General features: G+C 38.6%; 1 pseudogene; it reads right to left on the reverse strand.

Moving 5' to 3' along the window:
* LOC141576843 (early endosome antigen 1-like) overlaps positions 1-17,181 on the reverse strand; it is a 64,517-nt pseudogene extending 47,336 nt beyond the window's left edge.
* Positions 17,182-17,471: the final 290 nt, after the last annotated feature.

Genomic DNA, 17,471 nt, shown 5'->3' on the forward strand with positions numbered 1-17,471 from the left:
AAGAGCCAGGACTCTTTGGAGAAATGGATTATTCCAGCCTGGAGGAGAAATTTTATAAGATAAACCTGGGATATGTTGTTATGCCACAAAGCAAAGAGACTATCAAACACTGTTAGGGTCCAGTCAAAATAACAAGTCACCTTCAAGGTACTTCCACTAGCCACAGCTGGGACAATCTGCACATCAAAAAAAATCACACTGACTTCAAATGACTGAAACCCACTAAATATATATAAATCCATGAATTCGTGAAATATGTTAAAAATCCATGAGTTCTCTTTTCTCGAAGAAAGAAAAAGTCAAAAGACAAATAAGCAAGCCTCACTGATCACTATTAGAGTAGTGTATCAACTCTTACTCTGAAAATTCATAATTAAAGGAAAAGAATTAAGCGTTTATCCTGCCCATCCAGTATACACTGAAGTTCACAGCAACCAAATAGCCCCGAAAGATACTGAAAACTTCTTTACAGAAAAATGTCAGTTAATACAGAAAAATGTCAGTTAAAAATCTAGAAAATCAACAGTTTGCAAGTGTCGATGAAATCAGTCTTTCCAACTTTGGTAACATCATACAACCTTTCCTTAGATAAGAAATATTTCTGTTCTTAAAATTATTATATCTTTTATTTATACTTCTCCTGTAACCCTTACTCATAATACAAGGAGGAAGAAAGTGCTGGTAGGTTGTTATAGTAATGACCGTCAATGAACTGTGCCTATGTTTTAATGCCCTTGTAATTTTTATGTGTAATCCTCTCCCACATGGGCTCTGGGCTGGCCAGACTTGCCTTGGCTATTGACAGAGTAGCAAATGAGATAAAAGCAAAGATCTGAGAAGTGCTTGCACAATGGGATTTGCTCACTCCTTGCTGGAAACTCTTCTGCCACCATATAAGCCCATAATACCCTTGGACATATGTGGCTCAATGAATATAATCAGCAATCTGAGTGAAGCCACAGTAGACTATGATCCCAATCAAAACCACAGATATCTCCAGCTGTATGAGTAACTCCAAGAGAGACCAGCAGAAGAATCACTCAGCTTAGCCTAGCCCAAAATGCTGATCTACAGAATCTAAAGCAAACAAAATGGTAGTGATTTTAAACCAAAGCCAAAGTTTGGGGATGGTTTATCATGCAGCAACAGATACAATTAGATACAGTAGATATAATGTCATACCTTCTCCTCAAAAGAGAAAAGGAACCTTTTTGAGGGCAGGAGCCCGATACAGAGTGAGTATTCATCACAATTCCTAGTAAGGATACAATAAAAGTGTCCACCTGAGTTTAATTTACACACAATAGTTTTCAAACATTAAAAATAATTAATATAACTACTCCAAGATTTACATTATTCTACTTCCATTGTTTCTTTTTTAACTTTTTAAATTAAACCAGAGATTAGAAGACTAAATGACAACTGCCAATATGGTTTTCAGGGTATTTGAGTAAAACCAAGTTTTTTTTTTTAATCTTTGACAATACTCATTGGTAGAAAGGGTATTGGAAAACCATCACTCTCATACATTATTTGTGGGAGTGTAACTATATACAAAAAATGTACATACTCTCTGGCTCACTGCTAGGAAATTATGCAGCGGACAAATTCATTAAAGGGAGACCTATCTATGTGTACAGGCATGTTCACTGCAGTGTTGTTTATAATAGCAAGATTAGAAACAAATGAAATGTCCTTCAATAGGGAAATAATTAAATTTTGATAATCCATATAACGAAGTATAATGTAGTTATTAAAAATAAACAAATAATATAAGACACAATTCTGAAAATGCTAATACTGAAAGAGCTCCAAATTGTATTAAGTGGAAAAAAGAACTCAACTCATACGAAGAGTATTATTATACTGTATAATGTTAATGGACATATGCATAAAAATTGTGGAAAAATACACAAGAAACCATCAGCAAAGATTACTGGGGAAGGACCTTCTACTTTTCATATTATAGCTTCTGTACTCCTAATCCCTAACTCCTGTCAGCTTCAAACTTCATATAAAATTTGTCTCTTGTCCTTTCCTGCTTGCTCTCTCTTCAATCTTGAAAATAGCCACTAATATTCTTCATTCTAATCTCCATTATAACTCTAACACCTTTAAACTTGTCTCATAATTCATTTTTGCTAATTATTTTTTGTCCTGAGTTCCTTCTCATTTCTCCACTTTCTTCTTAAAACTCAATATATCCCAATCTATATCAAATCCTGATGTAGAAGGCTTACTCAGACTTTTCCATAAGATGACCTTGACCTACCATTATAACTCTACAGATGCTTTCCTATCCATCATAAAATCGTATACAATAGTAAGCTTCCCTAAAAATATACCACATGCAACCCTAACTCACTTATATCAGCTTTCAACTGAAAACAATTCCTATTTTTTTGAAATGTGAGCAATTCCACCTAACTTAGAGCCATCTACAACTTCAGTGAGTATGCAAATAGCCATCTATGTTATTAAAGTATTAATGCTGAATTAAGTACCATCCCTATTCAATTTGTCTTTTAAGTGGCTTCTAAAAGGCTATATCCCCCCTGTTGTACCTGATTCTAGCCCACTCCAAAATTTCTCAAGCACCACCACACAATGTACTTCTGCATCCTAAGTCTTTCCTGCCTAACCTACTGACACACTACACTATGCCAGAGAACGGGGCGAGAAGCATATACTTATCTAAATGCAATTGGCTCTCATTTTCAGCAGGGCCTGTCAAGTGTTCCAAAAACAAAAGTACATCTAAATCTAGGAATAGTGATTCAGAATACAGTGGTTGGAGTCACACAGACCTGAAATCAACTTCCAGTTTACCCACTTAGAAGCTTTATAAATTTATTTAACCTAAGACCCAAATTCCCATTTGTAAAATGAAACTGTTAATGTCAGCCTCACAGAATTGTTGTGAGGATTAAATGAAACAGTATGTGTAAACTGTTTTAGTCAGTGCCTGGCATTTGGTCGATATACTATAAATAGTAGATAAATGTATTATTATTAAGTGCACCTCTCTCAGAAAAGACCTAGATTCAAAATTCAAAACCTGGAAAACATCTCAGAAATCATGTTCTAAATGTAACACTTCATAGATGAAGAAATGAAGCCCTAGAAGGTATAACTGGCTTACCTGACATCACTATGCTATCTAATTAATGAGAGAGTTGCAATTAAAACTTAGGTTTCCCAAGTCCTAATTCAATATTCTCTCTGATATCTCAAATGTTTCTTGGCCATCTCTCTGATATCCATCAAGACACTTTATCTTTCTAATCTCAGCTTCTTCAATGACACATTACAGGGACAGAACAAGATCATGGTTCCTTCTGCCTCCAAAATTCATATTCCATGATTCATGTGGGCCCTAACCTGGCTAACTTAAAAGCATGCACACAGATATAAAGTCAAATATATTCCCAGTCTCTATATATGCTTAGCTTTTTTATGGATACTTTCAAAACTCAAACTTAGTTATTGGTTACTAATAGTTACATGAAGTAATTTACCTCTCAAAGCAGTTAAATCAGAAAAAAAAAAAAGCAGCCAAGTCACTGAGACTACACAAAACTAATTATAGACAAGCTACTAGTAACTAAATTGGGTTTATAGACATCATACAATGAACTTGATATTAAGTAAAAGAATAAAAGTTGTTAATATCTAACAATTTTTAAATATCAAACATATAATAAAATATCTAACACAGTTAGAATTGATCTACATATCTTAAGCAAGTTTAGAGTATAGGGTGTTTTGATTCAATAAATATGGATAGACAGATGCAGAAATACATCAAAATAAGAATTCACAGTCTAGTTCTAAGAAGATGCCACTTTTCATTCTTCAAGTCTAAAAATCACTTGAAGGAACTGGGAAAGGTGCTAATGATAAAATTTCCTGAACAGACTATATGTGGGCCATGTTCAAAATCCCAGAATGTGCTTGAAGACCTACCATGTAATACTCCAGTATCTTTAACAAAAATTCTAATCTACTGGCTATGGATTCTTCTTATAAAAGATATGTAAAACATCAGTTTCAAACAAAATTCATAAAATTAAAATCCATCCTGAATATTACCATCTTTTATGATACAATAATCCCTGAGAAAGACAATCCAAATAGCCGATGACTCGTAATTCAGGCTCCCAAGGAAACAGATTCTGAGACTAAAATCTGCAAGCAGAACGTTTATTGGGGAGTGCTCTCAAGAACACATGTGCAGGCACATGGGGAGCATGACTGGGCCAAGGGAGAAACTGAACAGTATTGATCAAATAACACAGTTGGAACGGCAGCCTCAGTTAGTCCGACTAAGAGTCATGAAGCTAGAATGACCCTTCATATTAGTCTCTAATCGAGGCAAGAGGATGAATCTTTGTATGCCCTACATTAACCAGTAATGAAGTATAGGCTGCTTCCAGGAAGGTGACATAAACTTTGGTGAGGCAGCCATGATTCCAAGCAACTAAGAGAACATGTTTCCATCCTGAAGAGGGGAAATCTATCCACTACAACAAACGTAACTTACTTGCATTTGAGATAACCATAAAGTGCTTTATATTGGGGAAAGGGGGTGGGGGAGGGAACTCAGTAGAAAAAGAGATCTACTATCTTCTAGAGCCTACTATGTAGCAGGTGCTGTGACAGTCACTTTGCATGAGCTATCAAATTTTACCACTGAATCCTTGCTTTCTTCTCAGCAAAGATGCTAGGAAACAGGATAAAAGAGATCAGGATTTGTTAAGTAACACCTAAAATGCTACTCTGGGGTTGCAAATGATCTGCAGACTCAAAATCCTGGTACTTATAATTTTCAACTAATATTTTCCACTCTGAAAAGCACTTTAGAAATCACCTAGATGGTACCCTCATTGGACAGACAAGGAAAGTAAAGCCAAAAGAAGTTCATGATTTGCCTAAGATGACATTGATAGCAGAATTCAGAACTTGAACTCAAGTTTTTTGATTCCAAATTCAGTGATTTCTCTACTTGCTCTGGTGCCTTTATACTCAAAAATTTAACAAAACCAGAATAACCCTAGGCATGAATCTTACTGTAAAGCTCAGAATATCTTCTCCTAGATCATTTGTACTTTGAAAATCATGCACACTAGAAACCTGAGTTTTAGACTCACAGACCTAGAAAACAAACTGTGGTTACCAGTGGGGGAAGGAGCGGGGATAGATGAGGAGTTTGGAATTAATAAATATACATTACAATACATAAAATAAACAAGAACCTACTGTATAGCACAGAGAACTATATTCAATTTCTTATAATGAGCTGTAGTGGAAAAGAATCTAGAAAAAAATATATGTATGTACATGTATAACTGAATCACTTTGCTATACATCTGAAACTAACATTGTAAATCAACTACACTTCAATAAAAAAAAAAGAATTAAAAAAAAACCTTAGTTTTATACTAAAGAAATGTCTATGTGTAGTCTGCTAAATGAAATATGTCTTTCTGTTAACAATAATAATAGCTAACATACAAACTCTATGACAGGTACAACATCAAGATCTTTATATACATTATATTATTTAATCAAAGAATTAAACAATTCTTTGAATAAAGTCAAAGGGATTGTTTCCATTTAGCCAAGGGGGAAAACTAAGGTTAAAGTTGTTAAGCTAAGATTAACATAAACTGTTAGCTAAGATTACAGATATAATAATGCACAGAGCTGGGATTCTACTTGATTCCAAAGTGTTAAACTACCCCCTATGCTACAAGCCCTATGTTTCTTCTCAATTTTCCTGTTCTGAACTTTTCAGATTTCCATGATGTACATGATTTATTTTCATAACCAGAAATATATTCTTTTATTATTTTTAAATATTTATCATTGCTTAAAATATTTAGAAGTTGAAAACAGATACAATAAAGTTATATCAGAAAAATGTCTTGCCAAACAAAATAAATCCATACTTCCTTATCAGAGAGCTAACTTATATGATTTACCTCTTAATCCATTCCTCACTACAGTCTATTTTGGCATAGAACTATATAAAGACAGGAATTCTTAAAACATTTTCCAAGTATTATTTAGATAATTAGCTAATAAAGTCCAAATAAAGTATCACTGAGACTTTGGAAAAACTTTTTTACTTACGTAAAACTTAGCCATAGCATGATATTAAAAATTGAGATGAAGAAAATGTGGTTTTTATTCAATTTCAGCTACCGCTATGGCCCATGGAACACTTAACCAGATATCTATGTAACTAAGTTATTCATGTTATTGTATGAAATATGTCAATCAATCATAGTGCATGCAATGGCCATGGATCCATCCTAAAGTAAGATACCCTACCATAGCCCATGTTGAGACCCCTCATCCAAAACAGCCAGGTTGTATGACCCTATGTCTATCGACAACTGACCATATGTGATCACCTGGACCCAAAAGTAGCCATTTACAAGCTAGCTAGCAACCAATAAAATGGTTCAGTAGCAAAACAAACCCCAATGTGAAGAATGAACTACTGTTGAGCTCCATGCTTAGGCCTCTGAATTGCAAACTATGAAAAGAAGTGACTAACTAGCCACACAAACTGGTACTAAATAGAAACACAGTGCAGTCATGAGGTAAAGTAAGAGTACAGGAGGGGCTTGAGCAAATCAAAATTATAACCCAGCAGAACTTTCAAAAGACTATAGACTCTGAGCATGCAGAAGGTATGAAGAAAACACTACAGTGTAAGAAAATTAGCTAGAATCAAATGAACCTAATCAGAGCTATTATCACTATTTCAGAGCCACCGTAAAGCTTATTTCTAGAAGAATGATCTGTAAAAGATGTCTTTCATGTATCACAATTCCTAAAAGAAGGAATCCTAAGTATCAAATAACCCCACTCCACTCCCAATCTCAGTTGATCAAACCAGCAGTGGACATATGACCCAGAGAAAACAACTTTTTATTGGCCAACAGGAGACCTACACATGATCTAAAAAGAAAAGATGAGGAGGGCATTTCAGATTCTTCTCTTGGGATTTGGGAATTGAGACACTGGGCCAGCAGACTATGCAAAGCTAAGGTGAAAAGCAAGTAGAATCATGTGGTCAGATGGCCATTTGGGGTCTTGGGCACACTGAGTAAGCAGCAGTGAGGAGGATGGACACGGAGATGCAAAGACAAAAGGCCAGTGGTCTATGAGACTGTAGAGACAAAGAGTGCCGCCTCTGTCCCTGACACCATTCTAGGTCCTACTGTCCAGAGACTCAACTGTACAGCAGTTCTTGTTCTTAGATCACTTTGAAACCTTACAATAAATCCTTTCAACTTAAACTGATTAAATGAAGTTTATAATCCTTAAAAATAAAAAGCATTTGTTAGATGCTGTCCAAGGATGACAGATTACATTTATATATTAAATATTTTAGTTTTCTCTTCTCCATATATCTTGGAAGAATAATAGTGTGTGCTCCCTGTTTCTATTTCCTTACTTCCCAGCCAACCATTTTTCCCTATGACTCTCCTGAAACCAAACTAGACATGCCCAAACTGTTCCATTCAGTGGACTTCTTAGTCCTTATTTGACTTGACCTTTCAACATTCACACATATCTAATACTTGACTCCACCTGTCTCCTGAGTGCTGGACTTATATTTCCACCTGCCTGGTGAACACTCCATAGGGATGTCCACACCTCTAGTTCACGCTCATTTTCCTCCCCAAACCTGTTCTTCCTCCTCTTCTATTCTTTACCTTGGTCCATTCCACCAAAACTATTCACAAGTCAACAAGTCCTATTAATTCTCTCTCTTAATTTCTTGAAAATCAATCTGTTCTTTCCCTATCCCCAAAGCCGCTGCCTGAATTCAAGTCTTCATCATCCCTTGGACTGACAACCAGAGATCCAGAAATTCTGATTCAATGAAGGTACCTGAGAACATTTTTTGGGGGGATTCCAAAGGATTCTAATACATAACTATTGCTTTCTGTTGTTGGTCTCTCCCTTTATGGAGCCATCCTCTTTACACAGCCACCAAGCAGTCAACATATAGTACTGAAAATACAATACACTAATGGAGAAAGAAAGAAAGAAAACAAAGAAACCAAGAAAGAAAACAAAAATTCCCACCCTAAAGGAGCTCAAACTAGTAAGGAAGAAGTCAGGTAAACAAATCACAAAAACAATGTAATAAATTTTGCAGAACTCTGTAATGTAACAGCTACTGCATACTAAGTGTTTACTGAATGCTGGAACTGTGGTGAGTGATCTGTGAACATTATTTCATTCAATCCTTCCCCAATACTGTAAGGTACATATTACACTCAATTTACAGATAAAGCAACTGCGTCTCAGAGAGCTTGAAATTTTGCACAAGATCTCACCTTCATGAGTGGAAGAGCCCAGGGCTTAAATGACGGTCTAATTTCAAAAGCCCATTCTCTTAATTAGTCTGGGGTGCTTTGGGAGAAGGGAAAAAAAGCAAGCAAATAACTCCTAGTATCACCTAAACTGAGCAACGTGGACAAGTGATGGTAGGGTACTCTGAGCAGAATAAAGAGTTCTATAGAGATGAGGGGATGAGAGAACAGGAAAGTTGTGCGACACACAATTAGTGAAGATGGCAAGGTCAGTGCACGTAGAGAGGTATTTGGAGATGAGCCTGTAAAGTGTAAAGGAACCAGAGCAGTATGGGCCTTGCATGGGTCATCGGTAAAGAGTCTGGACATCTTCTGTGGGCACGGAGTAGTCACCAATAGATTTTAGACAGAAAACTGATTCACCTGATTTGCTTTTTATAAGGATTACCTAGGAAAAATATTTTAAAGGGTTTCCCTTATTACAAATTAGATCATTTGGAAACTTTCCATGGCTCCATATTATCTATTGTATAAAGTCCAAAATTCTGTCCAATCTCATCTCACAACTGTCCCCATCCACATGCAGAAATACCCACAAATTCCCATATGCTGTGCTAGGCTGCTCTGTGCTTTGGCATCTGCCTGGTCCTTATCTCTAAAAATGCCTTCTCTCTCTTGCTCCACCTTGCCTGAGTCCCTCTGGCTTCTGCAAACCTTCAACAATCTCCATTCCCTGTCTCCCCACCTTTCACCACGGAATTAGTTGCTTTTTCTTTGTGTTCACACTCTTCCTCTGTGTATCTATTAACACTTATCACATTGCTTTGTAATTATTTATGTCTTCCCCATTAAAACTCAAAAGTTCTTTTTAATCTCCCAGCCCAGCATAGTAATTAGCACAGAATAAATGTTCAACAGTATAATGAATGACTAACTTCACATACACACATAAACATGAATTTTTAAAAAATAAATGATAATAACAAGGGAGTGATAAGAAAGCTGTTCCCTGAAGAAATCTGGAATATGTAATAACAAAAAATCAACATTAGCGACAGCTAACATTTATAGAAAACTTACTATGTGCCAGTTACTATTTGAAGATCTTCACATGTATTAATTCATTTAATTCTCACAACTCTATGAGAAGGATACTATTGTTATTACCATTTTAAGAGAAACTGAGAAGTAACTTGCCCGGAGCTACCCTGCTAGTAAGTGAGTACAGATGCCACCCCAAGCAGTCTGGCTCCAGAGTTCAGGTTCTTAACCACTAATTATACTATCCCTTTAGCTCAAGTGAAAGACCATCAGTATATGAAAACAGTTCTAGCCCTAGTTCTTTTATATCTTAATCTCTTTTTCACTCTTAACACACTAAAGATAAATTCTACACAGTGAGAAAAAAAATTCCACTTTTTATAGTTTCGTATTTTTTTTAATTGAAGTATAGTCGGGTTGCAATGCTGTGTTAATTTCTGGTGTACAGCACGGTGATTCAGTTATATATATCTTTTCTTTCCTATCTTATTCTTTTTCATCATAGGCTGTTACAAGGTATTGGATATAGTTCCCTGTGCCATACAATAGAACCTTGCTGTTTATCTATTTTATGTATGTGTAGTAGTTAGTATCTGCAAAAATAAATAAGTAATAATTTCATCAAATAATTATGTAACTAATTTGGGACACCTTCCCTAATATCTTACTTTAGATCAAGGCCCTCTTGCTGTAAGCTTTTGGGGCTCCCTGTGCTTTTCCTTCCTAACACTCACCCGAGGATGTGACCATATACTTAATGTGATTCTTTTAAAAGTTCCTCTGTCCTCCCCTGGATATGAAGCTCCATGGGGTTCAGGTCTGTTTTACTCATCAGTGCATCCACAGCACAGAGTAGGCCCAAAATAGATGTATGAGAAGTAGATATTTTTCAAACGTTCTTCCCTATTCATCACTTTTTTTCCTGCTCACATTGACATCAACCTTATGCAAGTCATAATTACTTAGTGCCTAAAATATTAAAATCAATCTCATCTGATCTCTGCTTATACCCTCCTATGGTTTTAATATATCACATGCAACACCAATAAATTAATCTTCCTAAAGCCTTCAATGCTCATTCAATAAATATTACCTCCTATTGTGTGCCTGAAGGAAACCAGAATATGTCACCCCAAAATATGCCACTTTGGCATACTGATTATTTTTAATTAAAGGCATTTAAGAAAGAGCAGGTGCAAGAACACTCTGACCCTCATTTCTTCCTGAAGGCAGGAGATAAAACTCCCATGTGAAAGTCACTCTAACTGTACCAGGAGGAAAGACGTTCTCATCACTAGGGGCAGAGGATGTGGGGGCTGAGAAATCTGTACAAACAAACCTTGTTAAACTAACACTTATCTTCCTAGTTAATTCTTCACCATTTAGTTTCTCAACCCAAAACCCTTTGTCTTGTCAGTTCTTCACAAATCTTGTTTCTTTGTCTAAAAGGTGTAAGTGTTTCCTGCTCTGGTCACGTCTTCAGGTCTTCATTCTCATGTGAAGGCTCCCATGTACATGTAAAAATTTAATGAAATGTGTATGCTTTTTCTCCTGTTAATCTGCCTTAGATGAGTCTGATTATTAGGCCCAGCCAGAGACCCAAAAAGGGTAGAGGAGAATTGTTCCTCTCCTACATACCAATTTCACTGCTTAATAAATAAATCCTTTTAATTTCCTAATGCCTATAGGATGAAGTTCAAAATGTCAGACTTGTCTCCTGAAAAAAATAAATAAGAAAGCCACCCCAGACCTTAGTCTTTAATGCTATTCCCCATTAAAAGGAACAGGGTTCCTCAGAGAAACAGCTAATTTCAGGGCTGGGAAAGGGTAGATAATGGATAAGCTTGGAATACCTAGAAATTTACACCAGAAAGTAAGGAACAATTCAAAAAACTGTCAGGGGCACATCAAAGAACACAGGAGCCACCTGAAGGGGCTCCCACTGTTCACATTTGGGACAATTTGAGCACCAAAATAATTAAGTGCAGTGATGAGTTATGAACCACTTTTTAAAAATGAAATTATGAGTCCATACCAACAGGAAGGAAAGAGGAAAGGAAGTTAGGTAGGTAGGTGTAGGAAGGGAGGGAGGGAGGGAGGGAGACAGAGGAGGCAGGGGAGGCCAAGGACCAATTGGTAAATACATAAGGAGTGCTGGAGTGGGAAAATCATCAGTTTGCAGTCACTATAATAAAAATTAGATCTAGCAAGAATCAACAATGAATGGTAAATATAGGGAAAATTCTTGATAAAGAGCAAGATATTTGCATGTTCTCATAAGTATCTGCCTATTAACTGCAAAGGAAGAAAAATAATCATTATCATACTGTCAAAAAATTGGGCTACACCTTGATCTTTGACAAGGTAATCAATATTAACATCACCTATGAAGGACCAAAAGACTTCATGGACTTCCAGGTGTCATAACCAGAGAAGGACACAACTTCTTGGCCAACTTCTAATCAAGAATGCATAATCTGAACCTAATCAGAAGAAAATGTCAGACAAACACAACATGAGGAACACTGCAGGAAAAAAAAAAAAGCAGGACAGTATCTGTATTCTTCAAAAATGTCATAAATTACCAAGAAATACTGTGGAAATTTTCCAGACTAAAAGAAGCTAAAGCAACAGAACAACTACATTAACCCAAATTGGACCCTATACTGGTGAGGGGGAAATGCTACAAAGACATCAGATCAATTGAAAAAAAATGCAATTATGAATAGTAAACTGAATCAACATAACTTCATGAAGTTGACAACTATACTGTGTCTATGTAACAGAATATCCCTACTCTTCATTGAAGCATTCAGAGGTAAAGAACCATAACTGATCCTTAACTGATTCAGGGGAAAAAGAAAATTACACACAGAGAGAGAGAAAATAGGAGAGAAAAGGATAGAAGAGAAGAAAGTGGGCAAATAATAAAGTAAATAGGATAAAATAGTAACAATAAGTAAATCTAGATAGAGTATACAGCTGTTTCTTGTATTATTCTTGTAACTTATTGTAAGTTTGAAATTAGTTCCAAATAAAAAGCTAAAAATTATATAATACATGTATTCAAGCAGACCTGCACTGTCCAATACAGTAGCCACTACCTACAAGAGGTTATTGAACAGTTCAAATACAGTTAGTCCAAAGTCAGGTGTGCTGTTAGTACAAAATACAAACCAGATTTCAAAGACGTAATACAACTAAAAAAAAAACTCATTAATAATTTTTAAGACAACTCACTATATCACTTTTATATTGATTGTATGTTGAAATATTTTAGATATATTGGGTCAAATGAAATACATTTCAAAAATTAATTTCACTTTTTATTTTTTTAAATGTGGCTACTAGAAGCTTTAAATTACATATGTGACTCGTTTGCATTGGACAGGGCTGAGCTAGACAATCAAGAATCTCCACAATATGGTGTCAAGACTATCTTTGAAAGTTTCTCTCAATTTCTTTCTGCTCTAAACAGACCTCTATCTCTAAGTCACTTGGTTTTAAGCTACTTACAGATACTGTATTTTATTCACTGTGGTATCTCCAGTATCCATGGAGCACATATCCAGTGTTATAAACATCTGTTTATTGAAAAGCAATATGCAAAGGAAGGAAGGAGAGCAGGAAGAATGAACTCATTCCCATCTCTGAGTTTTTGTTTATACTGTAACTCTTTCCTAGAATCAAAGTAATTCTCTTCCTCTTCTAATCACATTCTTCAAATCTCATGCCCATTTTCATCAAGGAGACTCCCCACTCACACAAGTTCATTCTGATCATTCCTCCTCTGTACTACTACAGCCTTCGCTGTCTGTATCATTTACTTTGGCACTAACTTATGTAAGTTCCCTGAGGGAGAAGTTAGGTCCCATATTTTCCAGGGTGAGTGGCATAGTGCTAACCAAATCAGTTGAGTAGTGAAAGAAAGGGTAACAAGGTGCCAGAAACAGGGAAATGGTTTGACAGTAGTAGTCTCAGTTTTGACTACTACTACTACAATATACTGTGTTGCCTTAGATAAATCACTTAATCTCTCAGTTCCTACTTCCTCATTTTTAAAATCAGAGAGAGAGACCTGTTAACCAAAAGAGAAATGTTCTATTTTCACAATTCTAAAATTAAATCCATCTTTTTCTTTAACATTATTGACATACACTAGTAAAGGGCAATCTAATACACTAATGTTAAATCACAGTAAGATCCTTAAGAAAGAAACAGCAATAAAGTTTATAAACTGCCTAAAGTACTAAATGCTGATAGTCTTTCCAACCATGAAGCACTTTAAATTCACATTTCTCTTCAAGGCCTATTAAGCAAAATAGTCAATACATACCTCAATTTTTTTTTTCACTCAAGCCTCAAAGAAACACCTTTTAGTAGCTAATGGGAAAAAAAGAAAAACCAGAAACTAAATTTTCTATACAGTACCCTGGGACCTTATTGGTGATGTTCAAAGACTGTTATAATTGATTCTAAGCACATCATCTGTCTCTTCTTTCAAAAATGCTATTTAAAGGACACTATTGAGAAGAAAATTATAGCAGTTAAAATGAAAAGGCCACATAAAAACAGAATATTAAAGGTATGCGACTTAATTTCAAAGCATGGAGACCATTTCAGATAAACCTGTAAATCAGCAGTTTTAGTTTTAATCTTATATCTTATTATCTCTGCTGAGAAGTAAGATTATCAGGGTGGGGTAAAATAAAATGGTTGCCATGTTACATAATTCAAAGATTCAAGTTATCTTTGTTAGTAAATACCACCTGTGGAGTTAACACTAGTTAATTCCATTTACAAGATTTCTTCAAGGCTTTATCCAAATGCTGAGAGTTAACACTGACCCACCTGTAAGGCAAAAGCGGAACGCCTGCCAAGGGACTCTAGGTTGTCTCAGGAACTGGTCTGAGCTACCTCTGCAGCCTCATTTCCCATTAATTTCTGCACATCATTTCACCTTCTATACTTAATTGTTCACATTCCTCTTTACATTACCTCCCCCTTTTCTAACTTATTGCCCTGGCATTTGCAGTTTCCTCTGACTGACAGGCCCTCCCTTCTTTTGAGTTGCAAATATAACCTCCTCCCTGAAGTTTTCCTGATTGCCCCAAAACCCTCCCAGACACTATTCATTCCTGTATTACAAAGCACTGTCATTACTTTTAAATGTTCACTTCACCAACCAGCTGTGAATACTAAAGGGAGGGCCCAGATAGTATTTAACCTCAACTCCTAGCAGGTGCCTTGCATTTACTGATCCTTAATATAAGGACACTAAAAAAAGAAAGTTAAGTAATTAACTATGAGAAACAGCTGAAACTTTCCCATAAAGGTGTATATAAATTTAACACATTGGTTCTCAACCAGGGCAATTCTGCTACTAGGTGACAGCTGGTAAAGTGTTTAGATTTTTTTTTTTGGTTGTCACAATAGGAGGGTGGAGATTTTGGGGGTGCTACTGGCATCTACTGAATAGAAGACAGGGATGCTGCTAAACAACTTACAATACAAAGGACAGCCCCCTACAACAAAGAACTATCCAGTCACAAATGTCAATAGCGCCTTGATTAAGAAACTCAGTTGTCAAGTGGGGGCGGGGCACGTGTAGCTCAGTGGTAGAGCGCGCGCTTAGCATGCACGAGGTTGTGGGTTCAATCCCCAATACATTCATTAAATAAATAAATAAACCTAATTACCACCCCCCCAAAAAGTAGGTAAATAAAAAAATCTTAAAAAAAAACTCAGTTGTCAACTCACTTATTCATATATGATGATTCCTTTTCACATCTCAGCAATGACCAGCATGAATTCCAATTTTGTAGTTTCAACTGAAACTTCGGTAGCTGTTACTGTGTATGCCCCAACACTAAAAGTTATCTTTAATCATCGTAATGCTTAACAACATTAAACCAAGAGCACTGGAAAGCATCTTTCTGAAGGCTAATCTATAACTACTGGAAGCTACTCCTAAGTCAGAAAACACTTTGTTTTATGTATACACTTTAAAGCAAACCACAAGCAAACTAATTTTCAGCTGTGAACTGTGTGAAAGAAACACAATCTGAGGCATGAGGTAATTAATCAGCTCCTTTAGGTCTGATAAAAGAAAAATCTCTTAAGTACTGCAAGTAAATCATGCACAGATGTCTACTGTTGAACACAGGAACTGATGGCCACAGTAAAGGGTATGCATGACTTTACTGCTGCCAAAATCACCATTTATCGAGGTTTCAAAAACCTCTGACAAAACACTGTAAAAAAATAAATCATCAAATGTCAATACAGGGTAGCAGATTCAGAAGTTAACTATTTTTCCCCTTGATAGATGACCAAGTTTCACATGACGAACATTTCACGAAGCTATGCAGGCGCAAGGACATTCCCTTTCTATATAGTGGATGACTCAACTCTCTTTGGTACATTCTTTGACTGAATACTACAAAATCACTAATTCCTTCTGTCCTTTGAACTACTTATCCTACTCCCTCAGTAACCAATTATTAGGTTGGCCGCCAACTTTTCAATCATTTCTATTTTGTTGCACCCTATCAGTATCAAAAATAAGTTGGGGGGGCGATCCAAAACAAAAACTTGCGTACAGTAACTCTTACAAGGATTTTGTTATTCTAGGAACTGATTCCTAAACAGTACACCTACAGCTTTCCAATGCTCTAATCTTTACGTCTTAAGGTTTTTCCAGGTTTCAAACAGATAGCACTGGCAGAAAGTAAAGGAGTAAGTGTATGCCGCTAGACAAAGCTTACAGCGGATTTATTCTTGGATGGCTCAAAAAACATACTGGGCTGGGAGGGGAAAACGCACTTTCAATCGGGGGAAAAAAGTTTCCAACAGTAATACCTTCCTTTGCAGCTAACTTTGCCAGTAAGTGTCCGTACCACGATTGGACCGACGCTAGGCCGGGTTTCACATTACCCTGCAGGGTTGTCTAGACGAGAAAACCAAGCCGTGTGTGGCAGGTGTGTGTCGTGTAAAGTTGGGGGGCAAGCTGGGCGGGGAGGCTGGGGAAAGAGCCCAGCTAGCCTCCCGCGATCTCCCACGGGGCGTTCTCCAGACCGGAGGGCGGCTGGTCGGCCAGTCCCCAGGGCACTAACTCCATTTTCACCACCGTTCCAGGATCTAGAAGGAACGCGCTGGCTCCACCCTCCCGCCCCGCCGCCCGCTCTCACTGACAGCCCGCGAGGGAGCGGGTCCCGGGCCTGGACGCGCAGGGCGGCGGGGAACCGGGCGCCGGCCCCGGCCCCGGCCTGCCCCCCTCGCCGCCGCAGCCGCCGCCGCCGCCGCCGCCGCCCCACCGGCCCGCCCGCCCCTGCCCCCGCCCCCGCGGCCCGGCCCCGGAGCAGACGACCGAGGCCTAATCGCCGCCTGGGCTGCGGGGCCTAGAGAAAGGAAATGCGCTGAGGAGGGGGCGTCCGCGCCACCACCTCGGCTCCTCAGCGCGGCGGCGCGGCGGCTTCTTCGGCCTCTGGGCTCGGGCTCTCCCGCTCACGTGCTCCTGGAAAGACGGTTTCACTTTCTTACCCTCTGTAAAATCCTCCTTAACATGGTTTAACCACCACCCGGTGCCGCCGCGGTGACTCTCCGGACCCCCCGCGGGGCCACCCACTACTTGCGGGTGCGCGGGCGGGAGGGACTGAGCCAGAAGGGGTCCGGGGAGGAGGTCGCTCAGGCGGCCCAGACTTCCCCACAGGCGGCGAGAGGGAGAGCGCGCGAGCGAGCGACGAGATAGCCAGCGAGGGCCTGCCCGCCGGGCCGCCCCTGTAAGTGACAGCTGGGCGGACCCGCCCGCCTCCGCCGCCCCGCCCCCTAGGCCTGTCCATCCGCGGTGGGCGGGGCTGCAAGGGGCCTGGCCCGCGCCTGTAGCCAATCGGAAGCGGCGGCGGCGTGAGCGGTTGCGTGACGGACAGGCGGCGGGACGCTGGCCCCGCCGCTCCTTCCGGCGGGCTGGGGAACGCCGCGGCCGCCGGGCGCACGCCTGCGCTCCGTCAGAGGACGCGACCGCGCGCAGACCGCGTACCCGAAAGGGGGGCTTGGGGGACCCTGACCGCGACGGAAAGAGGGTCTCGGGGC

Source organism: Camelus bactrianus, unplaced genomic scaffold (assembly GCF_048773025.1).
Source record: "Camelus bactrianus isolate YW-2024 breed Bactrian camel unplaced genomic scaffold, ASM4877302v1 HiC_scaffold_41, whole genome shotgun sequence".
In the NCBI taxonomy this organism is placed as follows: Eukaryota; Metazoa; Chordata; class Mammalia; order Artiodactyla; family Camelidae; genus Camelus; species Camelus bactrianus.